The sequence below is a fragment of the Schistocerca nitens genome, chromosome 2 (assembly GCF_023898315.1).
Source record: "Schistocerca nitens isolate TAMUIC-IGC-003100 chromosome 2, iqSchNite1.1, whole genome shotgun sequence".
Classification (NCBI taxonomy): Eukaryota; Metazoa; Arthropoda; class Insecta; order Orthoptera; family Acrididae; genus Schistocerca; species Schistocerca nitens.
In genome coordinates, this window is record NC_064615.1 from 505725811 (window position 1) to 505752699 (window position 26889).

A 26889-nucleotide genomic window follows, 5' to 3' on the forward strand; every position below is an offset into this window, starting at 1 on the left:
TTCATCAGAAAACACAACAGGCCTCCACCCTGCCCTCCAGTTAGCTCTCGCTTGACGCCACTGAAATCGCAAACGGCGGTGGTTCGGGGTCAGTGGCAGGCACGCTACAGGGCGTCTGTCTCGGAAATGTCGTTGAAGTAAGAGATTTGTAACAGTCCGTTGCATAACATTGATGCCAACTGCCGCTCGAATTGTTGCTGCAGATGCAGTACGATGCGCCAGAGCCATTCGTCGAACACGATGGTCTTCCCTCTCGGTAGTGCCACGTGACCGCCCTGAGCCCCGTCTTCTTGCGACCGTACATTCTCGTGACCACCGCTCCCATTAATCACCTACAGTGCTTACATTCCCTCCAAGTGTTTCTGCAGTATCGCAGAAGGAACATCCAGTTTCTCGTAGGCCTGTTACACGACTTGTTGCAACCGGTGATGTGTTGATTATGGCGTTTTTGTCGCCTTAAAGGCAGCCTTGATTAACATCAACTCACCACGTCCAGTCTCAAAGGACCGTTGCAGCGCGTATCTGAAGCAAACTGCAGCGCGTCACTTAGCAACTGGTGCGAAATTTTAATAGATATCATCTTTCAGATATAGAAACACGCCTACCAACTTCCGTCCATGTCGCACATCTCCTTCTTTGTACTGTGATTTTTTTTAGTATATATGGAAGGAATGGAACGCAAAGGAGAAATCGCAGGGTGCGAGTGCTATCGCCACGCCACCGGGCAGTGGACAGCGCCAGTGCGGTCGTGGACCGCCGGCGGTCGCGACCTCGCGGTGTTTACACGGCCGCAGTTGCCTATCAGCGGCGCGCTGCCCCTCTGGCAACAGGCACCGTCTGGCTGCTACGCAACGCGAGTCACCCCACGTACAGCAGCATCGGAGAGTTTTTGGTGACACTGATTAGTCGACTGCACGACTACTTGCGGGTCGACACTACGCGAAAAGAAGGGTTGCCGCGCGTTCCATGAACCTAAGAGTGCTAGTTGAGATGGTCCGTGGTCGGTCAGCGGCACCTCTGAAACTTCTTTTTATTAGTTGTATGGATCACAGATAAACTAAGTAGGAATAATGGCAAGCAACTCTTGCAAAGAGATTCTTAAGCAGCTCTACATACGACACTGAATCAACGGTCGGGCACGGAAGGAAAAGAAGATAATCCTTTGCGCTACTGTCATCGACGGAACAGTGATATTCAAAGTAAGTCATTTTGTCTCATTTCTTTATTTTTATTCTGTGAGTTTTGTACCACTGGAACACTTCATTTCCTCGCCATGACTGTGTGCTCTTCCTGCGGATGCTGTCTACGCCGAAGTCGGTTTCACGGAGAAGGAGGCTTTCTTCAGACACGAGTTGATGGGTCGGTCATTCCCTAACCCTCCTAAATGGATAGTTTCTGTAATTCTGACTTGTATAAATGGAAGAATGGGACTACCGCTGATCGCTGTCTAACGCGCTGCAGTCATGGACTGTGCGGCTGGTCCCGGCGGAGGTTCGAGTCCTCCCTCGGGCATGTGTGTGTATTTGTCCTTAGGATAATTTAGGTTAAATAGTGTGTAAGCTTAGGGACTGATGACCTTAGCAGTTAAGTCCCATAAGATTTCACACACATTTGAACATTTTTTTTTTACTACCGCTGATCGATGACTTGCAGGAAACAACCGTAAATTTATGAAAAAATGTTATTACGCTACCAGTTTCCGTCCTCATTGACACCATCCTCAGGCCCCTACACACGAAACGAGATGAGCCATCTAGTCGCTTGTGCTCAGTAAGGCAACTTTCACACTAATCGTGGATACTTCACACATTTAACGACCGACGTCAGATGTGTGAAGTGTCCACGTCTGTTGTGAAAGTATCTACGGAAACCAGATTGACATAGTGGTTCGTTTAGTAACCACAAACGACTGGATACTGTATCTCGTTTCGTCTATAGAGGGCTGAAGAGGGTGCCAATGAGCCACCGAAAGTGGTAGCGTAATAAAATTATTCCATAAATTTCGGCTGTTGCATATCTGTTTTCTGCAAGTAAGGGGGTAGTGGTCTAGGCACACGCGGGCTCAATGTCGAGTGACTTTCCTTCGACGGCTGGTGTTTACAATACCCATTGGAGAGAAACTTGTAACAAATTAGAATTATATATTAATACCTTCAGCTGCTGACGGGCGTTGATTTATATCAACGGGGACAGGTGAAAATGTGTGCCCCGACCGGGACTCGAACCCGGGATTGCTGCTTACATGGCAGACGCTCTATCCATTTTTTTTATTCGTTGTTGATCGTTTTATTTGGTAGTTGCGGACGTCACATGACATCCGGTCAAGTTCGTTTGCTGATCCTTCCACTCAGTTTTTTATTACAGAAGGCAGCTAACCCTCTGACCGAACACGCTCAGCTACCGTGCCGGCAAACATCCATATGAGCCACCGAGGGCACAGAAAGTAGTGCGACTGCAGGGGCTATCTCGCGCACGCCTCCCGCGAGACCCACATTCTCACCTTGTATGTCCACACACTACATTCGTAGCGTCCCTACCCAACACAATCATTACTCGTGGAAGACATTCTTACCAAGTCCTGTGAGAGTTCGGGTAATATGTGTGCATTCGCACAGAAGAAGGTCATGGCCGGTATTGCCGGAATTATATACTTATATGGATATGGTGTCTGTTCTTTCGGATATGCCCGAAAGTATAAAACTTGTAACAGTCCTTTGGAAACAGCACCTTAGAGAAGCGCTTCAAGTGGGAGCAGGATATCGCCAGTGAAGATACCAACGTTGTGCGCCTGATTCCGATTGGCTGAATTTCCAGAATATTACGTAATTTCGTGTAGCGATCTGGAACTCGCGATATCGACTAGGCGGCTGACGGCGCTGGTGGGATTCGGAAGTGGTGTGCTCTCAGGGGCGGAGCTGGTGTCCTCCTACTGTGTTTCAGATACAAGGGACACCTTCGTGATCAACTGAGTAATTTCTTGCAGCACGGAAAACTGAGAGATGCTGAAGCGTGTTCTTGTGCGCGGGCTTGGGTTCCGCGTTGAAATTTCCGGTGGCTTAGGCGCGTGTAGCTGTTTTGGGATTACTGAAGAGTGGGATACAACCCGTCGGCTTTCACTAATGACATCAGAAGTTACCAGAGATGAAGTTTTGCACATTTCTAACAGCAAAGACGAATATTGAGAAACAAAGGAATGCAGGAGAGAGAAAACAGGTAGTAGATATATATCACGAACATTCATATTTCGAACATAATATTAAGTATATCGCTTTTTTGAGTCCTAGTATCCTATTCTTCAGCTGACCTATGCAGCTCAACTGAAGAGTCCGATACTAGTGGAAAGAAGAAAGGGAAAAAAAATGGGACAGAAGTAACATTAGGATGCAGTGCGTCAGTTGTGACATATATGAATTGTATCCTGAACTTCAGTTGAGCTGTATACGTCAACTGCAGTACGGGATACAAATTTAACGTACGTCGACCTTTCCGCCTTCGCTAGCACCTGTATCCTATTCTTCAGTTTACCTATAGATGTCAGTTGAATTACGGGATACAAATTTTACAGGTGTTGCTTTTTTCGCCTCCGCTACTACTAACATCTTTTCTTCAGTTGATACTAGTACTAGCGAAGACTGAAAAACTGACGTACGTAAAATTTGCATCTCTTACTTCAATGTCCTACATAAGTCAACTGAAGAATACCATACTAATGCTAACGTAGGCGGAAAAATCGACGTATGTAACATTGGCATCCTGACCTCAGCTGAACCACGAGTCAGTGAAAAATAGCTACGTATATAAGATTTGCATCCCGTACTTCAGTTGGTCTGTATAGGTCGACTGAAGAACAGTATACTACCCTCGCAATTCAACTGAGGTACAGAATGCCAATGATACGCATGTCGCATTTTTCGTCTTTGCTGCACTAGTATCCTATTCTTCAGTTGACCCATATAGGTCACTTTTCGTAAATCGTTCTTTTCGCCTTTGATAGTACTAGTATCGACTGAAAAACGTCGTGGTAACACTACTGCTAGCGAAGGCGAAGAAAAACAACTGTACAATTTGTATTCCGTACAGCAGTTGACGAACCCTGCTTCAAGTCTTCCATATTCACAGGAATAGATAAATCCATAGGTACGAACGAAAATCAAAAAGGAAAAATTGTCCAGAATGAAAAACAATTCTTTCGAAATACCTCATACTCACTAAGAATGAAAATAAGTACCGAATGACTTGGAATCAACAAATCATTTAAATATAATAAAAGCGACAAAAATCGTACACAATATCTACCCCTGTCTTTTAAAAATACATTCATTTATTTCAATTTGCAATAATGACGCCTCACCACATAAGACAACTGATTTATTATCTATGGCTCAAAAATAAAAACAATAATCTCTATGAGTAAACTATGACGTCATTGGTCAAAGCCGACGGGTTGTATCCCATTCTTCAGTTGACCCTTTAGCGAATGTGAAGGCGCGCAACAGGCAGCCAGAGAGCCAGGTAGCTAGCTGGACAGTGGTGTTTACAGAACGAATCGGACTTGGAAAGGTTTTCATTCAAGCCAATAAATTACATTCATTTTCTTGGAAATCTGACTCTGGTGCTCTTTTGTGGTTCTTCGCCTGATGAGTATGACATGTATTCCTGTTTTATTGTGTGCAGACTATCAGCAGGAGTTGTTAGGAGCAAGTCAGAGGCGGTGTAGGAACTGTTAGCGGCTAACATATTCCCGTGCAATCATCGGATCTCGGAATCTTTCTTAGAGTGGGTGGTTTGCTACAGGGCTTTTAATGGTGGACTTTGGAGTAGTGGAATTTGAACAGTGAGTCGCGGATATAAGCGAGGCTGGCGATCCTTGTTTAGACTGACTGGACAGTGTGACAGTGAAGAGAAATAAGCTAGGTCCGCCAATAAACATTTATAATTAACTCCGCGGAGCAACACGTCACGTAATTTGTCTCGAGTGCTTCGAATCGCCAATGGCGCGTGCATTCCGGCTGCGGCCGCGAGTGTGACGTAGCGCGAAGCTACGGGAGCTCCGAGACGTGTTCTATTATGTCATTATAAACATTCACTTATACGGTAAGTCTGAATCTCTGAAACAATAATGATTGTTCAGGGCCTATTGTGAGCAAAAATGAAATATTTTTCTTCGGCTGAAATTTATGCATTTTATATGGCTGTTATTTGAGGGCTGCAACTGTACTGTAAGATTTATATGAAATAATGTATACTGCAACAGTCACTTGTTACTAGTATTTTATTAGCACGGCGCATTTCAGCATCATACCGCCATTTTTAGATGCATTTATGGTTGCTTTTCATTGTAATTAATACTGCATATTAATTGCAGTGTAACAGTAACTGTAAATGCACAATATTAATTACAATGTAAAAGTAACTAAATGCACCTGATGATGGCAGCATGCTGTCGAAACGCATCGCGCTAATGAAAGGTTAGTAACTAGTGAGTGCTGCAGTATGTATTATTTCATAAAAATTTGTGTTTAGATTCATTGTTAACGCAAGGGAACGATGGTCGCCGATGAAAGCAAAAAGACAGATGATGATGTTGGTTGCCTCCGGTTACAGAGCGTTATCAGAGAAGGGTTTTCCAGACTGTATTCCGCAGAACACTGGTGTTCCACGATAAATGAATAAGTGCTCCGCAAAAATTTATTAGTAATGTGGAGGTTTTTTTCGACTGTTGACGATGTTAGCTAATTTTTTAAATATTTATCATGATTTCATATTACTAGGTCTGATTTGAAGTTGAAGCAATCACTGAATAAAACCAGTTTTCTTCATTTAAAAAAATTAACAAAAAAAATGAGGTATTATATACGAGAACCACGTTTCTCAGAGTGCTCCGTCAGGGTAAAGGTTTGGGAACCCCTGCTCTAGAGCAGGTATGGGCAGCCGTTGGCGAGCTGCGGGCCTGATCACATACTTATTTGAGCTCGTGGGCCGCTCCGTCACATGACGCGACAGCAGCGCTCCTAGCGCATTAGGCCAAAACCAAAGCGTCTGCGACAAAATCGCTTGTCCAAATCGGAAACCATAATTTTAATTTTGTTGTTCCGTAGTTGTCTTGTAGACTGTTTCTGCGCAATGTGTTTCGTAGAACAGTCCCTATTCCTACGAGATTCTTTCATAACAGATAGTTATTGAAATTAGCGATATTAACGTCTACTTTTCTCTTCTAAATGCAAAGCATTTTGCGTATAAATTCAGTAAATATGCACGGAAACACTTGCACGAAATGAATAATCATAGAACTTTAGGCATGAACAGACAGCAGATAACAATTCCGCAAATAATGGTCCCTGCTCCCTCGTTCAGATCGGCATATTTTGCGACAAAAATCGGTAATTTTCGTGCCATCGTCGCCTACTACCATTTGCTAGCTATCAATGTGCAAGCAATAAATAACATGTGAGTGGTTGTTGTAGCACTGATGCAGAGACGAAAATATTTCTCCCCGCACCCCTTCAAGGCAATGAGCTGTTTTCACCATTCTCCACCTTCACATGAGCACACGGCCTTAACTTCGCTCACAGACCGGAAACGTGTTTCTTCTTGCTGCTTCCAGCGGCGGCGAAACAGCATTGTACACCCGAGGAATGACTAAAATATTCACTGGTCAGCGTCATGAGTCGAGCGTCAGCAGAAGTATCCGAAAATGCACCCCGGCCAGGGCACAATACTTGTGCGTCATTTCGTTTTTGTCGAATTTCTTCCGCGTGTCGGACTGAAATCATCGCGGTCCGGATGCAACAAGCGCGCCGCCGGTTGCCCACCTGTGTTCTAGAGTGTAATGCCGTCAATAGTACAACAGTCTCTGAGAAAACAGTGAAGCCTCTAGTATGTAGTAGTATGTAGCTGACTGAAAGCTACGCTTGTTCGCACGTCGCTGCCGGTATTCGAGCAGGAGTGCCGGCTCACCACATTAACGAGAGTCGGTGTGCCGGCCATCCAGGATGTGGTTTTTATGTGGTTTACCCCACCCGGGTATGTGAATACCGAGCTGTTACCAATGTTCCGCATTAGTTATACGAACCGCAAACATTCAGAAAACGTTCGCACACTTTCACATGGATAACACTACGGAAATTCCGTCTCGGCAGAAAGGTGGAGGAGGAGGGGGGGGGGGGGGGGGGGAGATGGGCGCGGTACAGGGGTGGCGACAGGAATGGCATCTGACTGACATTCATAATGCCACATCCAATGCTAACGAGGCCGACTTATGCAGGTACAGGATAAAGGAAAAAGAAAAAGAAGCTGTAATTGACTGATGACAAAACTTTTACTAATTAACACAGTACGGTTCAGTATGGTCCATTTCTTTACGGCAGATGTTCGAAATAAAACTGGACACAATAATGAAGAAATGTGCTCGAGCAGTTATGAACAGTCTCGAAGCCTCGTAGGAGACTGCGCCTTCTTTCCGAATTGCGGAATCCCTGCCTTGTCGGGTTGAGTATCGTAAAGCGAACTCTTCACGTGATTGTATAGGAACATAACTGCGTGTACTATACAGGATGAGTCACCTAACATTACCGCTGGATGTATTTCGTAAATCACATCAAATACTGACGAATCGATTCCACAGACCGAACGTGAGGAGAGGGGCTAGTGTAATTGGTTAATACAAACCATAAAAAAATGAACGGAAGTATGTTTTTTAACACAAACCGACGTTTTTTTAAATGGAACCCCGTTAGTTTTGTTAGCACATCGGAACATATAAACAAATACGTAATCAGTGCCGTTTGTTGCATTGTAAAATGTTAATTACATCCGGAGATATTGTAACCTAAAGTTGACGCTTGAGTACCACTCCTCCGCTGTTCGATCGTGTGTATCGGAGAGCACCGAATTGCGTAGGGATCCAAAGGGAACGGTGATGGATCTTAGGTACAGAAGAGACTGGAATAGCACATTACGTCCACATGCTAACACCTTTTTATTGGTCTTTTTCACTGACGCACATGTACATTACCATGAGGGGTGAGGTACACGTTCGACGGGCGTTTCATAGGACGTGGAGGACGCATAAATTAGCCAGCCCGTTCTCCTGATCTTACACCTCTGGACTTCTTTCTGTGGGGTACGTTAAAGGAGAATGTGTACCGTGATGTGCCTACAACCCCAGAGGATATGAAACAATGTATTGTGGCAGCCTGCGGCGACATTACACCAGATGTACTGCGGCGCGTACGACATTCATTACATCAGAGATTGAAATTGTGTGCAGCACATGATGGCCACCACATTGAACATCTATTGGCCTGACATGTTGGGACACACTCTATTCCACTCCGTAATTGAAAACGGAAACCACGTGTGTACGTGTACCTCACCCCTCATGGTAATGTACATGTGCGTCAGTGAAAAAGACCAATAAAAAGGTGTTAGAATGTGGACTTAATGTGCTGTTCCAGTCTCTTCTGTACCTAAGGTCCATCACCGTTCCCTTTGGATCCCTACGTAATTCGGTGCTCTCTGATACACACGATCGAACAGCGGAGGAGTGGTACTCAAGTGTCAACTTTAGGTTACAATATCTCCGGATGTAATTAACATTTTACAATGCAACAAACGGCACTGATTACGTATTTGTTTATATGTTCAGATGTGCTAACAAAACTAACGGGGTTCCATTTAAAAAAACGTCGGTTTGTGTTAAAAAACATACTTCCGTTCATTTTTTTATGGTTTGTATTAACCAATTACACTAGCCCCTCTCCTCACGTTCGGTCTGTGGAATCGATTCGTCAGTATTTGATGTGGTTTACGAAATATATCCAGCGGTAACGTTAGGTGACTTACCCTGTATACTTGACGAAGAACCTGGGCTAGGAACGGGGAAGTATCACTATTAATTACCAAACAATTTAGGAAAGAGTTTCGTAGCGCTACTCGAAGCAAGTGCCGACCCGGTGGCGCTGAAACAATATGCGGGTAGCTAATTTAGTTCGGTAAACAAGATAAATAGCGTCTTCGTATTCACGATTTAGTTCATCTGGAAAAAAAACAGAAAATACACATTTATTCAATAAAAATTTATTCTCCAATTGAAAACACCATTGAAAATCAGACAGCCACCTCTAAAATGGGTAAGCTAAGTTTAGAATTTTTAAAAATATTAATTTTTTTTTAAATTTGGTGGCATATGGAAAGTCATTATATTTTTCAAATGAGATCACGCATTTATTTCTAGACTGAATAGTCCATTAATTTTGACAAGTTAGTACCAAGCAATACCTAACGATCAGGTCTGTTGACATTGTCAAACAGGAGATATGCTGTCTGTTGTAAATCTTTTATTTATGTTACGGACTGAAAATTCATGAAGTCAAGATCGCGCATGAAATCATCTTTCTTAGGTCGAATTACTAGTTTCGGCTAACAATCTAGTCATCTTCAGATGGTAAAACATTCTTGATTAGTATGGGTGTCATTAGGATTTCACACATGGTTACAATCTTTCTTAAAATGACGACATCCATACATGACATAGTTAGAAATAGCTCTTCATCGTTCGTGGGCAGTGTAATTGAACGATGAGTAATCCCGTTAAAACAACATGTGTATGATAATCTATATTACGAGATAATGTAGATACTGATTGTCACTTACGAAATTTTGACGATATAAGCCTTTCTGCTATAACCATTGTTCAGTTACACTGGCCACGAATGATGGAAAGGTTTTTTAACTATGTCGTGTACGGATTTGTCATTTTAAGAAAGAATAAACGATCTGGGGAGCCGTTATGGCACCAACACCAATTGCGAATGTTTTATGATCTGAAGATGGCTAGATTGTAAGCCGAAACTAGTAATAAATTCAAATAAGGAAGATTTCGTGTGCGACCTCGACTTCATGGGTTTTTAGTCCCTAACATAAATAAAATAAAAATAGTAAAAAAGCGCTACCTAAAGTTTCTAGCGCTGTTAAAAAGCATTCGGCGTTACCTGATAAAATTGTAAGATACTTAGTTAAATCGAGTGCAGTATACTTTCTCTTGCAACTAACGCAAATAAAATTTAAAATTCTTGGTTGAATGACGAACGTCAAGAAATACCTGTGTGTTTATCATGTCATCTAAATTAATGTGCACGTACTCCTCTGAATGAAAAGGAGGTACGATACGTGAAAATAACTGGATTATATCACTTTTCGTTTTTCTGTAGAATCATTTCTCTCTTTCAGTGTCGTTGCAATAAGGTGTGTTTTCCATGTTTCAAAGTAATTGACAGAATATGCAAATGGAGACTGAAAAGTGTGCTTGTTTTATTATATTTCTTCCAACTTTGGGCGAAAAATTGCTCGGATCCGAAGTCTGATTCACGGCACAATGTCATAATAAATAAAGGACATACTTCACTGAGACGATGACTGTAGTAGTTTATTGTAGGTTGGTGGTAAAGTATTTGAAATGAGCATTGTGGACTGGTCCGTTATATCACAAGCATCTTTAAATTTTATAAAAAGTTAAATATCTGTTTGTGAACACCGTGGAAAATTACCCAGAAGCCGTCAGTTGTGGTGTTATTCCGGAATGAAACAATCCAGGAAAATTTGCTTTATCTTTCTCACATCATTTTAACCCGATGTACCAGGACAGCAGGCTAAGCTGACAGTCTAAAAGGTCCACGTTATTTTCTTGAAGACGTCTAGGGGTAAACTGTTACGGTCAAACGAAGTCAAACTGGATCGCTGTTTGCGAAACACCGAACATACTGGCCAGGTACACAGTTGTGCAATGGAAAACGTCTCTATAGGAAAAGAGAGCAGCCCACGGCCTCTGTTGTTGCCTTTGCTTGGGCAGAAGCCAAGAATATGATTGCGAAACTTGAATTGGATCCAATGAAGCAGTAACTAAAGTGAATCATAAACTTGGTATCGAATTAATGGCTGGCTGTTACACGAGTCTGTTCATTCATCGCTGTAGAAGAATTGCCGCACTTACGCGCTTGGCATCTTTTATGACAAGCGAAGCGGTGCACAAGGTTTATCGCCCCAGAGGAGGTGATGCCGAGTGCATAAAGAGATTTCGTGTCATAAACACAGAAATCTGAGAAAAAGAAAAGCACGTTTAAGCTTCCGTCGACATGGTGCTCATTACATACATTGCACTGACGAAACTAAACCAGACAAAAACATTGGTGTATCCATTCCGGATAAACTGTCCCGAAATGAACCTCAAGAGAGTAACAATGATTAACAGTGAAATATTACATTACTCTGTTACACTGTGTCAAATCACAATGCATTATATCTACATCTACAAACATCTACATCTACATGGATACTCTGCAAATCACATTTAAGTGCCTGGCAGAGGGTTCATCGAACCACCTTCACAATTCTCTGTTATTCCAATCTCGTATGGCGCGCGGAAAGAACGAACACCTATATCTTTCCCTACGAGCTCTGATTTCCATTATTTTATCGTGGTGATCGTTTCTACCTATGTAGGTCAGTGTCAACAAAATATTTTCGCATTCGGAGGAGAATGACTAACCTAAGGACATCACACACATCCATGCCCGAGGCAGGATTTGAACCTGCGACCATAGCAGTCCCGCGGTTCCGGACTACAGCGCCTAGAACCACACGGCCACCGCGGCCGGCTCTCCTTAGTAGATCTGTTACATTTTCTAAGTGTCCTGCCAATAAAACACAGTCTTTGATTATATCCCCACAACATTTTCTATGTGTTCCTTCCAATTTAAGTTGTTCGTAATTGTAATACCTAGGTATTTAGTTGTATTTACGGCTTTTAGATTAGACTGATTTATCGTGTAACCGAAGTTTAACGAATTCCTTTTAGGACTCATGTGGATGACCTCACACTTTTCGTAATTTTGGGTCAACTGCCAATTTTCGCACAGTTCAGATATCTTTTCTAAATTGTTTTGCAATTTGTTTTGATCTTCTGATGACTTTATTAGTCGATAAACGTCAGCGTCATCTGCAAACAACCTAAGACGGCTGCTCATATTGTCTTCCAAATCGTTTACATAGATAAGGAACAGCAAAGGGCCTATAACACTACGTTGTAGAACGCCAGAAATCACTTCTGTTTTACTCGATGACTTTCTGTCAATTACTACTCACTGAGACCTCTCTGACAGGAAATCACAAATCCAGTCACATAACTAAGACGATATTCCATAAACACACATTAGTTCCTGATGTGAAAGGAAATGAGAAAATTAAAGGCAGTTTGTTCCTTCTAACTCGTTCAGAACAAGTGTGTTGCCTACTGTTACACAACGTGATTCAGCTCTGCATTGTGCACGTCATCAGTCGTCTGCACTTTCTTTAAGCTGTGTGGGTTCTTGTGAGATACGAAGTAGAGGGTACTGCTGGTCATCCCGTTTTAATGGATGTGCTCTTTGTTCTGGACACGGAAGACTTTGGATGGAACAACTATTTGCGCGTTAATCTAATCTTATCTCTGCGATATGTAGATGATAGACACGCGGATACCGAAGAAAGCATTTGAGTTTCCCTGTTGGAAAGTTGACACCAGTAACTCCGCGAGAGAATCTTTGAGTAGAAATATAGTGATTTTCCTTTTGCTATTACCCACTGTTTAGTATCTGTTAAGGATATCATTTGAAAACCCGACTAGCGTTCTTGCCTACCTTCCCTGTTTTCTTTAGACATCAGCTTCAGTCCTGTTACGTAGGGGTGATGTACCCCCTGGTCGTATTCAGAAATATGTGCACCGACAAGTCTTCGCGGATGGACTGAAATTTTCAGAGATGTCGACGATCGCCTCTCGACGGGTCTGTCGAAGGGGACTGTCTGGCTCATCTCCTGGGATACGCGCTCCGGATACACACATTCAGAAATTAATTCCGCATTCCCGTACCAATCAATAGAGCTCATTTACGGAAGAAAGCATTCTCCAGCCTACTTCTAATACCTTACTTTCTTCGACCATCCTTTGTAAGTTCCTTCCTACTATAGTTCTAACATATCTTCCACTACTATAGCGTTTCTGATTTCGACGATGTTCTCCTTTCTTGATCTTTGTCTCTGCTTTGCTTTCTTTATCCTTAAGCTATATTCTGTAATGAATACGTTGCCCGTGCTTTTCAACAGATCGTCTAACTCATCCTTAAATGTTGTCTGCGAACCTTAACGTGGGATCTGTTCACTTTGCATTTTTGTTCATCTCCTTAAATTCTTCCTTCACTTTCTTCGCTGACTTTTTTACGCAAAAGTTGAGCAGTAGTGATGATAAGTTGCTACCCTGCCATAGATCTTCTTAACAGAACCTATCCTTCTGCACCTTCCACGCTTAATAATTCTGTTGAAATTCAATTGTCTTTTGTTTTGCACAGTGCTACGAGTTTCGATCGTAGAACATTTTCAGGCTTGGCGGGTGTAAATGGCAGGAATGTTTCACCATGGTATAAAGGATTACCAGTTGCTGTTGCAAGCCAATCATAGTCAATAAAATTTTCAGCACTATAATAATTGTACAAAGCAATTGTCACCATAAGGCTGGCCTGCAACACCAACTTGTAGTCGTTTATATCATGGTGTACCATTCCTGCAATTTACGCCTGCTAAGCTTGAAACTTGTCATGACCGAAACTGCTAGCACTGTGAAAAAAAAAGAAAAAAAAAGGTCCGCTGAACGTTTTCACCATGAATTTCAACGATTATTTATCAGATGATTTTCCCCACTATATGCATACATAAATTTAATAATTTCAACTTGTATTTTGCATGTAGCATAATTGATCGTCTGTCTATGTGCTTTAGCCCCAATCTTCTGGGGATTGTGAACATGTTATTTCACATTTTTGTTGTTGTTATGGTCTTCGGCCCGAAGACTGGTTTGATCTAGCTCTCCATGCTACTCTATCACAAGCAAGTCTCTTCATCTCCGAATAACTCCTGAATGAGCTTACTGTATTCCTCTCTTGGTTTCCCTCTACAATTTTACGTATGAACCTATTCCTTCTATAAGTCAAGTTGTGCCACAGATTTCTTTTCTCCCCAGTTCTATTCTGTGCCTCCTCATTAGTTACGCGATCTATCTATCTAATCTTCAGCATCCTTCAAAAGCTTCTATTCTTCTTGTCTAAACTGTTTTCCGCGTATCTTTTACTTCCATACATTGCTACACTCCAAATACCTCCAGAAAAAATTCCCTAACACATCTGTATTCCATTTTGACGCATTTCTCTTCTTCAGAAACGCCTTTCCCGCCATTGCCATCTACATTTTATATTATCTACTTCGGCCATCATCAGTTACTTTGCTGCCCAAATACCAAAACTTATCGACTGCTTTTAATGTCTCGTTCCCTCATCTAATTCCCTCACATCACCTGATTTAATTCGACTGCATTCCATTATCATTGTTTTGCTTTTGTTCATCTTATATCTTTCTTTCAAGACGTTGTCTATTTCGTTCAACTGCTCTTCAAAGTCCTACTGTCTCTGACAAAAATTATCATCGGGAAACATCAAAGTTTCTATTTCTTATCCCCGAACTTAATTCCAGCTCCAAATTTTTCATTGGTTTCCTCTACTGCTTGCTCACGGTGAAGATTGAACAAAATATAAGCCTGTCTCACTTCCTTCTCAACTACTGCTTTTCTTTCATACCCTCGACTCCCCTCGACTCTTATAACTACCATCTGGTTTCTGTACATGTTCTGCATAACCTTTTGCTCTCTATTTTTTCCCTGCTACCTTTAGAATTTCAAAAAGCGTATTCCAGTTAACATTATCGAAAGCTCTCTCTAGGTCTACTAATGCTATCAACAAAAGTTTGCGTTTCCTTAACCTATCTTCTAAGATACGTCGTAGGATCAATATTGGCTCTAGTGTTCCAACATTTCTAGGACCCCAAACTGATCTGCCCCGAGGTCAGCGTGTACGAGTTTTTCCATTCTCTTATTAAACTGACAGTTCGGAAATATTCGCACCATTCAGCATCTACGTTCTTTGGAATTGGAATTATATATTCTTCTTGAAATATGAGGGTGTTTCACCTGTCTCATTATCTTGGACACCAAATGTAATAGTTTTATCATCTTTATCAGTAGTTCTGACGGTATGTCGTCTACTCTAGCGGTCTAGTTTGGACTTAGGCCTTTCAATGCTCTGTCAAATTCTTCTCGTAGTATCATGTCTTCATCTACATTCTCTTCTCTTTCTACGAGTATAGTACTGCCTTCAAGTTTATCTTCCATGTGTAATCCCTCTATGTACTCCTTCCACCATTCAGCTTTCCCTTCTCTGTGTAGTACCGGTTTTCTGTCTGAGCCCTTGACATTCACACAACTGTTTCTCTTTTCTCCAAAGACATCTTTAATTTTCCTGTAGGTGGCACCTAGGCCTATCGTTTCCTTGTGAAATCTGCTTCTAAACTATTACAGTTGTACTCCAACCATTCCTGCTTAGTCATTTTGCACTTCCCTTCAATCTCATTTTTTAGACTTTTGTGTTGTCTTTCACCAGCTTCATTTGTTCCATTTTTATATTTTCTCCTTTGGTCAATTAAATTCAGTAGCTCCTGTGAGACCCAAGGATTGCTCCTGGGCCACAATGCAATCTTCCGGTGGCTCCAGGTCTCTTCCACGCATAGAAACTTCTTTCATGATTCTTAAACCACGTGTGAGCGTTGATTAATTTATGCTCTGTGCAGTTTCCTCTTTCATTCTTTTGCCTCCGTCCACATTCACCTATTACTTTTCCTTCTCTTCGTTTTCCTACTATCGAATCCCAGTCCTCTGTCGCAATTAAATTTCAATCTCCCTTAACTAACTTTCTCTTACCTCAGCATATATTTCTTCAATCTCTTCATCATCTGCGGAGCTAGTTGTCATATAAACTTGTGCTAATGTGGTATGTGTGTGGGCTTTGTGTCTACCTTGCCTATGATAATGCGTTCACTAGCTGTTCTCAGTAGCTTACCCGCATTCTGTTTTCTTATCCATTATTAAACGTTCTCCTGTTTTATCCCTCTTGATTTAGTATTTATAACCCTGTATTCACCTGACCAGAAGTCTTGCTCGTCCTGCCACCGATCTTCACTAATTCCCACCAAATCTAACTTCAACCCACCCATTTCTCTTTTTAAATTTTCTAGCCTACTTGCCCGATTAAGGGATATAATGTCCAACGCTCCGATCCATAGAAAGCCAGTTTTGTTTCTCCTGATGGCGACATCCTCCTGAGTCGTCCCCACCTGGAAGTCAGAATTGGGTACTGTTTTACCTCCGAAATATTTTATGCAATTTAACCATACAGTAGAGTTGTGTGCCCTCTGGAAAAATTATGGCTGTAGTTTCCCATTGCTTTCAGTGGTTCTCAGTACCAGCACAGCAAGGCCATTTTGGTTGGTGTCACAAGGCCAGATCAATCAATCATCCAGACTATGCCTCTGCAACTGCTGAAAAGGCTTGCTACTCATCTACGGGAACCACATGTTTACTTTGCTGAAAATTTTTTCTCTATCCATAAATGCTAACAAGGTACCCTGAGTTTTCCTCAATTTGCTTTCCATTACGAACCACAACGCTGCTGATCAATTGTAAAGCAATGTTTTATTGCGATCAAAACAAATAAAAGATTTGATATTAAAAATATAAAAATTTTAGAAATACATCAGTTAGCTTATCTCCGTCACCTGATGATTCCAAGTCTTAGTAGCAGGAGCGATCTTAGTAATGTCAGAATTGCTTCGCTTGTACGTTTGCCCATACTTAAACCACATTGAGCTTCTTCCAGTAGACCTTTTTATTCTGTCCCTACGCATGACTTTTCTGACTAACTGTCCAATAGTTGTGAATATATGACGCCAAATCTAGTTTTCGTGTTTTAGTTCGTGATTTAGTTCTCGCCAGATCCAGTTTTCCTGATTTAGCACCCGCCGCCATAGCCGAGCGGTTCTAGGCACTTCAATCCGGAACCGCGCTGCTGCTACGGTCGCAGGTTCGAATCCTACCGCGGGCATGGATGTGTGTGATGCCCTTATGTTAGTTAGGTTTAAGTAGTTCTAAGTCTAGGGGACTGATGACCTCAGATGTGAAGTCCCATAGTGCTTAGAGCCATTTGAACCATTTGAACCTGATTTAGCAATCGCAAACAACGTTCTGTGGCTATATTGTTCGAGGGGTCTTATATACGTTTTCCACCACCAATTTTCGTGACTACTTGTTGGATACAGTCCACTGAAAATGTGAACGGGAATGTGTTTTCGATATTCCTCCTCACGTGGGCTGCGAATCCATAATGTCAGTGATCCACAGCTCCTAATAGATCATAGCCCTGGATCGTGTCTCTGGACATCTGTTGCTCTTCATTTCCTCCGTGCATTTCCCGAAGGATGGTTACGTCAACTTGATTTCCCATTAAAAATTTGTGAATGAGTCTGACTGTTAGAACTACTAAGCCTCTCTACATTCAGTTGCGAGATCCAGGTTATGCTGCCCATCTCCATTCTCAGCACAGACTTAGAAGTCTGACTTCTTCATACTCGTCGTATTAATCAGCCCAAGTGTTTGAAAGCAAGTTAGACCCGCAAGTGGTCACTGGTGGTCTGGCTGCCTTGAATTCTGACTGCAGCTTTGTAGCTCGATGTGAGTGTTTTTTAGCACCACCCAGGGGACACGTATTGCTGGAAAATTCTACACTTGACTGGAGTCTGTCGGCACAAGTAAAACGGAAACAACATGTAGGGAAGCCACAAAATGTTCTAACGTATACTTCGACAATAATATGCTTCCCCACTATCAATTTCCCTATGTACCCTGGCGTCGCACTGGATACACAGAAATAACGACAGGTAGAGTGAAGGCACGCAAATATATCCTGAACGAATTGTGCGGCAGCAGGTGGGGAGAATTTGTTTCCACACTATGAGGTTCTATCCTATGAACTGTGTACTCTGTCGCGTAATACTGTTCCTCTGTGTGTAGTCGACTAGTAGCCAAGTAATGAAACTAGGCGTCAAACTACACAACTAAATGCGTATTATCAGCTGGGACATCAAAAGTGCACACCTGTAAAGCTTACCCGTGCTGAGCTACAGTGCGCCACCTCCGCACCGCAGAAAAGGCTTGTTAGTCCATCAACCGAACAGAATTCAAAGTGACCCAGAAAGACAAATCTCACATATTACTGGAAAAGTTGAGGTCCAAGCAACCCTCACTGCAACTATTAGGCACAGACTTGAATTTCAATGCGCAGTGGCGGACAAACTGGAGGGCTGATAATTTGACGACTCACTGGCCCACTTCCGATGCTAAACAAAGACCCTCTGGGTCCAACTTCCCTGCGACAATGGAAAGCTCTTAGCGGTACTCGAACATCACATGGAATTTGCCAGGACTTTCTGTACAATGGTGCAAAACGTCCACTCCTCAGCTTGACTGTGGATCTCTGCGCCAGACAATGGACCATACTGTGAGTGACTGCAACATCAGAGCGTACCCAGAACTAGGAAAAAAAATCTATTTGAAGTGAATATGTTGCAATTCCCAGTCTGAATGGCTTAGACATTAATATTTAAGGATTATGCTTGCTGTCCAACTTTCTTAATCCAGTGTTAACTTTCTTAGTGTAACTTTATTGTTCATTCTATTGTTCTTTTTATTACTTACGTTATCGTTCATTTTAATATTCTTTTTATTGTTGATTTTAATGTTCATTCAACTGCTCATCTTAATTTTCACTTTATTGTTCCGTTTTATTGGCTCTTTTTACAGCTTGTTTTTATTGGCCATTTTACAGTCCATTGCGTTGCACATTATGCTGTTCATTTTACTGCATATTTTATATCTGTTTTGTAGCTAATTTACATAAATCTTGATGTACCTGTTTCTCAGCTCCTCAGCCGGAGTCATTTACATGCCCAGTGTCCCATACATATTCAAGTGTCTGTGCCAAACGGTAAATAAATAAATACAAAAAATGGAACGCCGAAGTGTTTTTTGCATAAAATTGCAACGAGAAGTTTGCAGTTCTACCTTGCGAGTCACAGTGTCGGATGGCGGCCGTCCAGAGCTGGGCGTCGTCCTTGGTTGCCCTCGCGGAACACACGCCGTGCAGAGCAGGTGTCGGGAACCCACGGTTGCGGCTGTGAGCTGCTAGCCACACACCCCGCAGCGTGTGAAGTGCAGTTTTATAGGCGACAGGCTTACGCCTACATCACGTGTACTCTAGCGAGCTAAGCTTTCTGCAGCTGCAGATGACACCCTGTACTCTGATGATATTCTGGTTACATGTAAGTTTATTGTGGTCACTCGCAAGATTCCGAGCTCCACGTTGGTGGTAAACGGATAAAAATCCAAAAGCGATATGCAAAATCGTAAAATTTAATGAAGTTCTCTTTAGCTGGGCGTCAGAGTTGATCACTCTCGATCAAATGGAATGTTACCACTAAAGTGGATATGCATTGCGCGTCGAATTACTTAGAACTGATCTCAAAAGATAGCACAACAACTAATTTGTTAAAACAATTAAGGAAAATAAGAACATCGTTAGTAAATGGTCCCAGGGTCACTATGAGTGTGCAGACACGGCACGGGTGGGTTATCTACGGCCGGCGACTTTACCAATGCCTCGAGTCAGCTTTCGGCGACGGAGGCGAATGGCTTTGACGGTAGTCGGGCTGCAGCGGATGGTCGTTGATCTTTAAGCCTCTTTTATATGATCGACTTTCTTGTCTCAAATGACTACTCGAGACAATCGAGTCTACCGCAGTGCCACTGGCGTTTCATTCCTGCGCTCAGTCTCATCTGTTTCGAGTGGTCATTTTCGTTTACATGTTAGCGCCAAAACGACGTGTGTTGTGAAAGATGTGTGCTGTGCAATTTGACATCTGAATGGTGAAAGTGAGGTTATGAGCTATCCTTTTTAGGAAAAAATCGAAATGTAGTATCGAAGTGTAGGATCAAGCGATGTTAATACATGATTAAAGTTCTTTCGAGTGTTGTTCCGTGTCACTCTATAAAATACTTCAATTCTACACCCCTAGCGACCGGCCCGGCTTCGAAAGAGTAGCATTAAGTATCTATGGTCAGACAACTTAAGTGGCGTAGGGGATATTGTTTGCGGGCAACTCAATAGAGTCATTAATAAATTTCACAGAACAACGCTAAATAACTGAATATAATCATGTTCATATAACTTACGCGGTGTAGGCAGCGCACAGCAAGACGTTTGTCTGGGGGCACGAATGTTATGTGTCCCATATTGAATTGGCATTTATTTGTAGTGACATCTAATGGGAATAATGGGAGCACATCGTTATGTAAGTGATATGTTTACAACCAGTGTAAATGCTGTATGCGAATCATGAGTATATATGTGTGTGTTAGTGTGAGTGAGTGATTCAATGTTTATCGGATACTGGCTGAGGTGTCAGAAATGGAAGAAAAAATTAGAAAAAAACAAGAGTGATATACATGTTTATCTCATGTCACAACACTCCTCTTCTACATCTACATGGATACTCTGCAAATAACACTTAAGTGTCTAGCAGAGGGCTAACTGGCCCTCTTTATAAAATTTTCTATTATTCCACTCTCAAACAGCGCGCGGAAAAACGAACGCCTATATCTTACCGTGCAAACTCTTACTTGCCTTATTTTGTTATGATGATCGTTTCTCCCTATGCAGGTCGCCGTCAGTAAAATGTTTTCAAATACGGAGGAGAAAGTTGGTGACTGAAATTTCGTGAGAAGATCCTGCCGCAACGAGAAAGGCCTTTTTTTAAATGGTGTCCACTCCGAATCCCTTGTCATGTTCGTGACACTCTCTCCCCTATTTCTCGATAGTACAAAACGTGCTGCCCTGTTTTGAAATTTTTCGATGTACTTCGCTGTTCCTGTCTGGTAAGGATTCCACACCATGTGCCAGTACTCCAAAAGAGGACGGACAAGCGTAGTGTATACAGTCCCTTTAGTAGATCTGTTGCATTTTCTAAGTGTTCTGCCAATAAAACGCAGTCTTTGGTTCGCCTACCTCACAACTTGTGAAGCTTAGCACGCACTGTGATGCATTGCTTACGCTCATTACCACAACTCTTTGTAGTGTACTCTTGATGGCAGAGTTCCTCGCCGTGCTACGCAAAAACTCGTGTCATCACCTCAGTTTGATTCAAGGAAGGCAGGAAGCTTAAATTTGTGTCATCTGCTGTTCTGCTGGAAGAACGCGCTGTATGCAAACGAAGTAAAATTGCTGAAGTTACAGAAGTAGTTTTTCGGTAAACGTTTTACCTGTAGCGTAAAAAATAAAATACCACATATTTTGGATTCTCTTATTTCCTCCCTATGCAACTGGTCTCAAACAATTGCAAGAAAGCTATTGGTTAAAAATATTTGATTATTTCAAATGGTGAGTCTCACATCACATCCTGACAATGAGGTGATTATCTTTCCCTTATTTGCCATATGTATTACAATTCGTCAAAGCTGAATGACTCAGTGCCCGCTGTTCGTAAAATTTGCAATGAATTAAGAGTGCAAACAGCGACTGATAATTTGAGGGAAGCAGAAACTAGCAGTTTGAAATTGTAGTAATATTTCGAAATGCTTATCTCCACATCATTGAGAGGTGGATGCTAGGTTAAAACAGGCAGTGAAATAAGTGACCCAGGTAGGATTCGATCCCCGAACCTACTACTTCTCTTTTTTCGTTCATTGTGTTCGTCATTGCTCTCGTGATTTGGTCTGGACTGACGTCACATAACACCCTTTCAAGTTCATCGTTTAATATTAAACTCGGGTTTTTATTACAGAGGCAGCCAGCCCGATGACCGAAAACCTCCGTTAGACCAACAAATGTCATGCAAGATATCCCTCGCTAGCTGCGCTCTCAAGAAACTGTTGCTCTCTCGAGTTATGGCGATGGGAGATAGTGCCACAGACATGATACGTGAATTGGAGTGGCAATCATTAAAACAAAGGCGTCTTTAGTTGCGAAGGGATCTTCTCATGAAATTTCAATCACCAATTTTCTCCTCTGATTGCGAAAACATTCTGTTGGCACCCTCCTACATAGGGAGAAATGGCCATCACGATAAAATAAGAGCAATCAGGGCTCGCACAGAAAAGTTTAAGTGCTCGTTTTTCCCGCGGGCCGTTCGAGAGTGGAACGGTAGAGAGACAGCTTGAAGGTGGTTCATTGAAACCTCTGCCAGGCACTTTATTGTGAATAGCAGAGTAATCACATAGATGTAGATGTCAATGACGGCTGTTTGGTTGGTGGCATTGGCATCGTTTTCACAACTTAACTTTAATTAATCGTAATTCAGGCAATTTGTACGAAATATTTATAAGTTAGCCTGCTTCGTGAATCAGTATATCTGTTAGTCAAAACTGTACCAAAATCCCTATAGCAGTTCCTGAGATTAGCCTGCACATACAGTCAGTTTCTATATGGAGAGAAGAGAAGTGGATATAAAACCGACGTTTCGACCGCACTGTAACAGCCAGCCTTTCTCAGGGCATCATGATACCGGCCGCGGAAGCCTACGTAGTTACGTCAGTGACAACAGTTTGTGTGTTAGTGTAGGCTTTTTCTCTGTAAAGCGTAAATATTTTGCCTCTCTTGTAGGAGAATACTAGCTGGAAAAAAAACCAGCACCTTATGTAACTTTTCCGTGCGTCACAAAAAACAAAGCAAACAACACAATAAAGACTATGAAGACACCAAAGCACAAGATCCATTTCTATAATAGGAGTGAGCACGGTCAGAATAGGTTTACTTCCAATCTTAGCAGAAGCAGCCACTGTCCTTCGTTTTTGGACATGCGCACTGTCCAGCACACTCGAAACTTAAAACTCCACATTCGGTACAACCTATAAATCGTTGATTTGACAGACACACTCACGTCGAGGTTGGTTGCTGATTCAAGCCTGGTTTCGACAGGCATGAATTTCTTACACGTGCATCCCCCCACCACTGCCCTTACATGAGCGTTTCCACACGCCTTAGTTGAAAAACTGCTACCACTACTTTTACGATGGTGACAAGTGAAATTATTCGTACCGGAGCTGTGCAACTTTTAGCCGAAGAGCTTATAGTGACGCTGACAAAAGAAAACCGGACTCACAGGTTTTGTATATGTAAATGGGCATCACGTTTGGGAACATAAAATGTGATAATCCCATCATTGTGGCATGACGTTAACTTTTCAGTACATAAACGATCCTAGAGCTGTACTTTCGAACGGACTAGAGCAAAACGACATTTCGTTCGAAAATCATTTTCGAACGAGTGAAACCAGTTCTGAAATCTTTTTGAGCCAAGTTTCTGGATCTGTATAAAAGTCTAATAAGCCTACAAGCATGCTATATCCCGTACCAGCTCGCATTAAATTACAAGTAACATTGCAGTATCTAGCAACTGTAGTCACTACGTTTTCCGTATTACATTCCGAGAGCATAATTTCTAAATTTTGATGTCATCTGTAACAAACTGAGGATACATCGAAAAATAACGTCTTTTGTACCCACAGTTCAGCTTCGTTTTTATTGTAAGAGTTAGCCCAAGATCTGATGAGTAACAGGTGCTGTAAATATACTTTTGTTTTAGCGGTATTGTATTTAAACTTGTAACCAAACTCTGTACCACTGTGCAAATTAGTCATTTCTCAGTGATAGGGCCAGTACAAACACTCTTATATTTAGATAGGATTGTAATACGTTCAAAAGTAGTTTTGCATCTCTAACGCCACAAATAAATTTCCATTTCACGGCGATATTTCCGCTCAGAGACCAAAGCAAAAAATTATCAACATTATATTGAAATAAAAGCTTTACATTGCTGACTGTTCTGCAATAATATAAATCTCAGTAAAGTCACACAATCACATGCAATACTTTTTAACACATTTTGTCACTTCAAACGATAAATAACTTTAAGTGATTATAAAGAGTTGCTGTATGCTAGAATGATATTCTTATCACACTGTTTAAGAACGTTTTGCCACTTTAAATAATATTTATTTATTTGGTTGAAAACTAATCCCATCGTTCTGGCAAGACGTTAACTTTTCCGTACATTAACGTTCCTAGATCTGTACTATCGAACGAACTAGAATAGACTGAGAGCAGATCCATCTAGAGCCAGTTCTGAAGCTCGTAGACGATGGTGGGGGAAGCGACTTCGTGCAAGGTAGTTAAAAGCCTTTTAACTGTCGTAAGCTACGCATAAGTTTCCATGTCAGAAAGCGAGTAGGGTGTTTCCACATGTAAGTTGACATGCGCAAGTGGTGTTGGGGGGATGCACGTGTGAGAAATAGATGCCTGTGGAAACTCGGCTTTACACACGTGCACTCCAAGAGTATTCGAGTTGGACCAAAAAATCGTTGGTTCAAAATGGCCGTAGGTGGCGAGTTCCCCTCGCACCTCTGCCTCTCGCACGGGCTGAAGAGCGCGTTTGTCACCGGCCTTCGGGGAGCGGCCTTCTCTCCTTTGTATAGGCCGGAGAGGATTGGTACGGTTTCCTTCTAGCGGTCGCTACGGAGCCTGCGCGTCCACTACAGGTAGCGCACTACGAGGGCATCATTCGCTGACCGAGATCTGTGAGACCGTATAACACAGGCGGCGTTAATGAATCGCAGTCAAAACTCGAATCGGCGTTGGGAATTAACGTGCACAAGCAGCATCAGATGGAAAAGAGAAGGCTGGCTTCATAAAAGGCGAAGTCAGTCACACGAGCACTGGACTGTAACCAAAATCCAACAGTGGCTGGAAAGGCAGTTATCGTTACATGGAGCAAGTGTAAGTCGACAGGGAATCTGGGAATAATCAGTGCAGGTGCGTAGTCCAGAGACGAGCTCTAAATGATATCAGAGCCGTTAGCGAGATGAGAGGATCAGTCAGAAGTCCGGAAACTAGGTGGATCAACCACAGAAGTCAGAGCCCAGCACACCACGAGAAGCTGAAGATCATCAAAAGAGAATACCCGGAAAAATCTCTTCAACTCCCAAGTTCCTGGTATTGTTCGTCGTCTCCCCTCCCCTGTATTGGCACAGCACGGAAATCATGTGTCATGTCTTGTCATTGGCTGGCGGAACGTTAGCATCAGCCAACAGGAAATTCCTCCAGGTCCATCTCTTTCTTCCAGTCCCAAGTTCCAGGAAGCTGAACTTCCATTGCTGCGCACGCGCCCACTGCGCTCAGTGTCCTGCAAGATTCCAGCTTGCGACGTGTTTTCTAAGTACAACTTTTTAGAGAAAACTCGGGCTGGTCTCCCAGCTGTAGAGACCGGCGCTTCCTGTATCGGTTTCCCGTGTTCACTGGGTCGAGCGCAGCAATATGCTTTTCTCGTGTCGAAAGGGTGCTACTCCGGCGAACCCCTTCTGCTCACTCTGAACCATTCAGAACAAAGCCTAGCGGGATAGACCGGTTCCCGTGTTCCGTCTGCTTCGTCCTCGTCTCGGGCTCCGCAAAAGCTGGACAGCGCCGGCAAACACTTAAGCGGTTCCTTTTGTGTGCGGGGCAGGCGCGTCTCGGAGGAGACACACGTCAGGCTGTTTCGCCCACTACATTATACCACTGCCTTCCTCGAAGAGAAAGACTTTGTGTCAGATGGCTCTGTAGTACTGCTTCTTATGCCACGACTGTAAACATGGATTTTATTCTTTATTACTCAAATATATAGTAGGACATATATCAATGAGTCAGAGGCTCTAGATTTACGCCTACATATATATCTATACTTCGGAAACCACTGTTAAATGCATGGCAGAGAGTACCACTTTTAGTGCTCCTTCCCGTTCCAGTCGCATATGAACAGAGGGGCTGGAGGGGGGCGGTGAGTGTGTGCATTGCAAGCAATCTTCTTTGTAGATTCATTATACGGGGTGCTCAAAAAGTCTCACCGCAGTGCCGTATGATTGTTAGCCGCGAGTGCCGTATGATTGTTCGCCTGCCTGGGTTACTTCCCTTCAAGTAGACTCTCCCAACATTCCACTGTTTCGTTTATCTCAGGCAGCGTCACTAGTATCGCTGGTGTGTGTCGTTACTTGTTGACGTGAACGTTTAAGTTTAGTTCCTTTGTTCGTTTGTTTCGTTTTTGTCACTGTTAAATTGCTAACCATTGAAGAACGTGTGTTTTTAGTCGAATAAGTGTTCAAAGCTGGCGGTAAATACACAATTTCAGTTCGTCAAACATTTAATTCAGTTTTCCTGGAGACAACACTCCCACATCGCGATACTGTGCGAGATTTGATTAACAAATTTTGAAGTACGGGTTCACTGAGAGATGCACCGAGAAGTGGTCGCCCTAGCGTTTTCAAATGGTTCAAATGGCTCTGAGCACTATGCGACTTGACTTCTGAGCTCATCAGTCCCCTAGAACTTAGAACTACTTAAACCTAACTAACCTAAGGACACCACACACATCCATGCCCGAGGCAGGATTCGAACCTGCGGCCGTAGCGGTCGCGCGGCTCCAGACTGTAAAATGTTCAAATGCGTGTGAAATCTTATGGGACTTCCAGAATGAGATTTTCACTCTGCAGCGGAGTGTGCGCTGATATGAAACTTCCTGGCAGATTAAAACTGTGTGCCCGACCGAGACTCGAACTCGGGACCTTTGCCTTTCGCGGGCAAGTGCTCTACCATCTGAGCTACCGAAGCACGACTCACACCCGGTACTCACAGCTTTACTTCTGCCAGTACCTCGTCTCCTACCTTCCAAACTTTACAGAAGCTCTCCTGCGAACCTTGCAGAACTAGCACTCCTGAAAGAAAGGATATTGCGGAGACATGGCTTAGCCACAGCCTGGGGGATGTTTCCAGAATGAGATTTTCACTCTGCAGCGGAGTGTGCGCTGATATGAAACTTCCTGGCAGATTAAAACTGTGTGCCCGAC

At 42.6% G+C, this 26889-nt stretch overlaps 1 long non-coding RNA gene across 1 annotated transcript in view; it reads left to right on the plus strand.

The window, feature by feature from the left end:
- The first annotated feature begins 826 nt into the window (after nt 1-826).
- Nucleotides 827-26889, plus strand: part of LOC126236483 (uncharacterized) — a 102887-nt gene continuing 76824 nt past the window's right edge. The window contains exon 1 of the long non-coding RNA XR_007544922.1: nt 827-1199. This is a non-coding gene — a long non-coding RNA (uncharacterized LOC126236483). The remainder of the gene's footprint in view (nt 1200-26889) is intronic.